The sequence below is a fragment of the Chiloscyllium plagiosum genome, chromosome 3 (assembly GCF_004010195.1).
Source record: "Chiloscyllium plagiosum isolate BGI_BamShark_2017 chromosome 3, ASM401019v2, whole genome shotgun sequence".
NCBI lineage: Eukaryota > Metazoa > Chordata > Chondrichthyes > Orectolobiformes > Hemiscylliidae > Chiloscyllium > Chiloscyllium plagiosum.
In genome coordinates, this window is record NC_057712.1 from 89,493,934 (window position 1) to 89,499,933 (window position 6,000).

Here is a 6,000-nt window from a genome sequence, read left to right on the forward strand (position 1 = left end):
GCAAATTCAGTGATATTTAAGAAGCTTGACACCATCTAGGACAAAGCAGTCTATTTAATTGGCACACCAGCCACCACATTTCACATTCACTGCCTTCACCACTAACACAAAGTGGCAGCAGTGCGTACTATTTACAAGATGCATTACAATAATTCACCAAAGCTTCTCCACAGCATCTTCCAAACCTGTTTCCTCTAAAACCTGCAAGGAAAAGGGCAGCATATGCATCTTGTCACCTGCAAGATTCCCTCCAAGTCACACACTATCCTGACTTGATACAATAGCATCATTCTTTTACTGTCTCTTGATTGAAATGCTGAAATTTCCTCCTGATCTGTGCTGTGGGTGATGCAGACATATGAGAATGCAACTCTCCACACCTTCTCAATTGGTCAAGTCAATGAGGCCCACATCCTGTGAATAAATAAAAAAAGGCAGATCTTTTTCCCTAAAGGTATTGGTGAACCAGATCAGTATTTTTTTTAATGACAATCAATAATATTTTCATGAGACCATCTTTAAATTACTGGTTTAATGATTGAATTTAAATTCCATCAGCTAAAATAGTTGGATTTATACCTGGTTCCCCAGATCACAGGGCTTAGTCTTTTGATTACTTGTGTTATTACCATGATGCCATTGACTTCTGTGTGTTTACTTCATGCACTTTTCCCCTAAATCTAGAATAGTAAAAGAGTAACACAAATGGATTTTTCTCTCGTGATTGGGTCAAAAGCATTTCACAGTGAAGAACTTGATGCATGGGAGATCATGCCTCACAAATTTGTTAGGGTTCTTTGATGAAGTGACCAGGAAGGTCAATAAGGGCAGGGCGGTAGACACAGTCTATGAATTTCAGTAAAGCCTTTGATAAAGTGCCACATGATAGGCTGGTCTAGAAGGTTAGGCCACATGGAATCCATGGAGAGCTGGCAAATTGAATATGCAATTGGCTTGATGGTAGGAAGCGGAGGGTAATAGTGGAAGGGTGCTTATTGGACTGGAGGCCTGTGACGAGTGTACCTTAGGAGTCAGTGCTGGGTCCACCGCTGTTTGTTACCTATATCAATTATTTGGATGAGAATGTACAAAGCATGATTGGTAAGTTTTCAGATGACATTGAAATAAGCAATATTGTTTACAGTGTGGATGGTTATCAGCAATTGCAGCAGGACCTTGATCAGCTGGGGAAGTGGGCTGAGAAATGGCAAATGGAAGTTATTATAGATAAGTGTGTGGTCTTGCATTTTGGAAAGTCAAAAAAAGGCAGGAATTTCTTGGTGAATAGTAGGGCCTTAAGGAGTGTAGTGGAATAGAGGGACCGAGTTCAGGTGTATGGTTCTCTGAAAGTGGTTTCACAGGTGAAGAAGGCTTTTGGCATACTGGCCTTCATCAGTCAGGGCATTGAGCATAGAAGTCAGGAAGTTATGTTGCAGTTGTACAGAATTTTGGTGAGTCTACACTTGGAGTATTGTGTTCAGTTCGGAAGGATGTTATTAAACTGGAAAGAGTGCAGAATAAATTTACAAGGATGTTGTCAGGACTGAGTTATAGTGAGGGTTTGGAAAAGCTAGGACATTTTTCTTTAGAGCATAGGAAACTGAGAGGGGATCTTATAGAAGTGTATAAGATCACGAGAGACATAGATAGGGTGAATGCATTCAATCTTTTTCCCAGGGTTGGGGAATCAGGACTAGAGGGCATCAGTTTAAGGTTAGAAGGGAAAGAATAAAAGGTAACCTGAAGGGCAACCTTTTTACACAGAGGATGGTATGCATATGGAATGAGCTGCCAGCGGAAGTAGTTGAGGCAGGTACATTAACAACATTTAAGTGAAATTTGGACAAATACATGGATATGAAAGGTTTAGAAGGATATGAGTCAAGTGCAGGGAAATAGGGTTAGCATGGATAGACATTTTGGTCGGCATGAACTGTTTGGGCCGAAGGGCCTGTCTCCATGCTGTAGGACTCTATGACTCTATGACATGTGGTATCAGAAATCAGGTGAACTTTATCACAGATATAAAGGCTTCCCTATCCAATTTTATCTCCATGTTTATCAGATTAATCTTTATGCAATATATAGAGAGATCAAAATATTTTTGAAGACGCAGATTTGGAAAAATGCAGCAACTACCAGAATCCAGCACGTAGATGTCAACTTCCTGAAATTAGATTTCATAGGGGATGAATATATAAAGGCAATTTTTTTATGTTAAGCTGTCAACATATGTAAAAACAAAATGGTAAATCTGGAGAACTACTGTGATTATCCAACTGAACAGATATCATGAGGGATTTATAGTCTTAGACATTTTTTTGCATTTTTAGAGGCAAAAACAAGATATTATAGCAATTAAAGTATTAGGTTTTGATACATTTTGATGAAAGTTAGACAAAGGAAAGCCAGTGGAAATGATCTTTTTTAGATTTCCAAAAGATGTTTAACAAGGTTCGCACAGGAGGCTGCTAAATAAGATAACACTTCATGGTGTTAGGGGCATGGATAGAGGAGTGGATGACTAGCAGAAGGCAGAGATTGGGGATAAATGGGTCTTTTTCAGTTGGCAGCCAGTGAATAGTAGAGTTTCACAGGGCTTAGTGTTGGGAACACAAAAATTCACATTATACATTAATGATCTGGATGAAAGAACTGAGGGCATTGTTATTAAATTTAGAGATGACACAAAGATAGACAAAGGGACAGGTAGTGTTGATGAAGCAGGGAGACGGCAGAAGGACCTGTATAGGCTAGGTCATTGGGCAAAGAAGTGGCAGATGGAATAGGATGTGAGAAACTGTGATGTTATGAACAGGTTTTGGTAGGGATATTAGAGGCATGGATTTTTTTTTAAATTGGAAAAGACTTTGGAAGTCTGAAACACACAGGACTTAAGAGTCTTAGTTCAGGATTCTCTTAAAGTTAAGATGGAAATTCAGTTGACAGTTAGGAAGGCAAATGTACTGTTAGCATTAATTTTGAGAGGGCTAGAATGCTAGAGCAGAAATGTACTGCTAACACTGTATGAGGCTTTGGTCAGACTGCATTTGCAATATTGTGAGCAATTTTGGGCCACATATGTAAGGAAGGATGTGCTGGCCTTGGAAGGGGTTCTGAGAGTGGTCACAAGAATAACCCCAAGAATGAAGAGCTTGTCATATGAGAAGGTTTTTGTTTTGTTTTTTATATTCATTTGTGGGATACAGGCGTCGCTGGCTGGCCAGCATTTATTGCTCATTCCTGGTTGACCTTGAGAAGGTGGCAGTGAGCTGCAATTACGCTGAAGGTAGGTCCACAAAGCTGCGAGGAAAAGAATTCCAGGATTTTAACCTGCGACAATGAAAGAGTGGTGATATATTTCCAACACAAGATGGTTAGTGTCTTGGAGAAGAATTTGGTGTTCCCATGTAGCTGTCCTTGTCCTTCTAAATGGAAGTGGTCATGGGTTTGAAAGATGCTGTCTGAGGATCAGTGGTGAATTCCTGTAATATATCTTTTTGATGATCCTCATTGCTATGACTGAGTATGCGTGGTAGAATAACAGAATGTTTGTAGATGTGGTGCAAATCAAATGGATTGCTATATCATGGGTGGTGTCAAGCTGGAGTGTTGCTGGAGCTTCATTCATCCAGGCAAGTGGCCAGCAATCTGTCACAATCCTGACTTTTGCTTTGTAGGTGGTGCACAGGATTTGCGGAGGTTCAGCAGATGTTTAACTCACTGCAGTATTCCCAGCCTCTGACCTGCTCTTGTAGCCACTGTGTTTATGTGGTGAATCCAGTTGAGTTCCTGGCCAATGGTGACCACCAGGATGTTCGGGATAGTGGAAGATTAAGTGATGGTAACGCCATTGAATGTCAACGGGCAGTGGTTAGATTGCTGCTTATTGATGATTGTTATTGCCTGGCGTTTGTGTGGCATGAATGTTACTTGACACTTGTCAGCCCAAGCCTAGATATTGTCCAGATCTTATTGCATTTGAACATGGACTGCTTCAGTTTGTGAGGAGTTGCAAATGGTTCTGAACATTGTACAATCATTGGTGAACTTCCCCACTTCTGACCTTATGATGAAGCAATTGAAGATGGTTGGGTGTAGGACACTACCCTGAGAAACACCTGAAGCTGAGGACTCTGGGTCTGTGCTAAAATGGAGTTTAGAAGGATGAGTGGGAATCTCCTTGAAACTTTCAGAATACTAAGAGGTCTGGATGGAGTGGATATGGAGGAGATAATTTCACTAGTAGGAGATACTAAGATTCGGGGACACAGCCTCAGAGTGAAGGGATCATCGTTTAGAACTGAGATGGGGAGGAATTTCCTCAACAAGATAATGTGAATCTGTGGAGCTACTGCCGCATAAGGCTAAGGAGGCCAAGTCATTGAGTGTATGTAAGCCAGAGATAAATAGATTTTTGTTTTGTAAGGGGATCAAGAATTACGGGGAAAAGGCAGGAGATTAGGGTTGAGAAACATGTCAGCTTTAATGGATTTGCATAGCAGATGAGCTGAATGGCCAAATTCTGCTCTTATATCTTATGATCTTACATCAGACTTTGCATCACAATTGATTGTCCAGGAAACTGATTAATCCTGTAAGAAGAAGCTTATGGGTTAAAATCTATATTAAAGAATCTAAATGCAAGTTAAAGTTTTTCACTGGCTCTGTGACCTGTGTGAAATCAGGAAAGCTGAAATGGCTGTCTGATGCAATTGGATAACTGGGAATGTGTAGATGTTGTGTTGAAACCCAGCCAATTCTGAGCAGTGCAGTCTTAGGAAAAGAGATTGAACAACTGGAATATGAGCTGTTATTGGGATAATCTGAGTTGGAGACCTGTCACCTGACAACTCATTGTAAGCCAAAGAAGTAAAAGGACCTTCAGGCTGAGTTGGAGTTGTGTTTGAAGGTAAATCAATGGACAAATTTTTTAATTAGACAGGCTGAGGTTCCTTATGATACAAAAAGATTTGAAGAAATTCAATGACTCATAGTGTTCTTTGGTATCTGGATGACAGCTGACAGAATTTCTGGGCTTTATTTTGGTTGTATTGGCCATTTAGTCATAACCACAGTTTGCTTGTTAATTTGTGTTTTCCTCATGTTAATTCTGGATATTAGAATATATGACATTTGCTATTAGCATTTCCATTTTTGTTTAAAAATATGGAATCTTTGTGACATACAGTTAATTTATCCTGACTTTCTGTTTCCTGCTAATTAGGCAGTCATTTATCTATGTCACCAGCCAGAACACCATGAGCTCTTATCTTGAGGTGTAATTATTTGTCTGGCACTTTATTGAATGCCTTTTGAAAATCCAAATATTACTACTTCCAATGACTCCCTTTTACTTACCCTTCTTACACTCTTTTTCAAAAAAAAACTAAATAGAGTTTCAAATGTTATTTCCCTTTTATACAGTCATGTTGAATCTGCCTGATTATATTACAATTTTTGAAATGTTCTTCTACTTCCTAATAATTTGTTCGATCATTTTCCCAATGAAGATATTCGGGTAATTGGCTGATAATTTTCTGCCTTCTATCCCCAATGTGTTTTGAAAAAAGAGACTTTACATTTGCTGTTTTCTGATCACTGTCACCTTCTCAGAAGCTAGGAAGTTCTGGAAGATTACAACCTCGTGTCAAATTTTCTCTCACCCCTTCTTTTCAGACCCTGACACCTTTCCTGTGAGATAATTCATGGAAGTTCATTTGATTAATAGGCAAATGTCAGTTAAAAAGTCTGCATCTGCATAGCATCATTAACAACAAAAAAAGTCATAAATTGTTTCACTGTCAATTATACATTTATGAAGTGTAGTCACTGTTGTAATGTAGAAAATATGGCAACCTGTTTGTACACAGCAAGCATCCATATTCAGCAATGTCATGTTTTTGTGATGTTGGTTGAGGGATAGCTGAAAATGTGTTGCTGGAAAAAGCGCAGCAGGTCAGGTAGCATCCAAGGAGCAGGAGAATCGACATTTCGGGC

At 39.5% G+C, this 6,000-nt stretch overlaps 1 protein-coding gene across 1 annotated transcript in view; it reads left to right on the top strand.

Annotated features, from left to right (window-relative positions):
- The window catches only part of tfap2d (transcription factor AP-2 delta (activating enhancer binding protein 2 delta)), a 119,353-nt gene that overhangs the window by 31,178 nt on the left and 82,175 nt on the right, over nt 1-6,000 (top strand). The window lies entirely within an intron of this gene.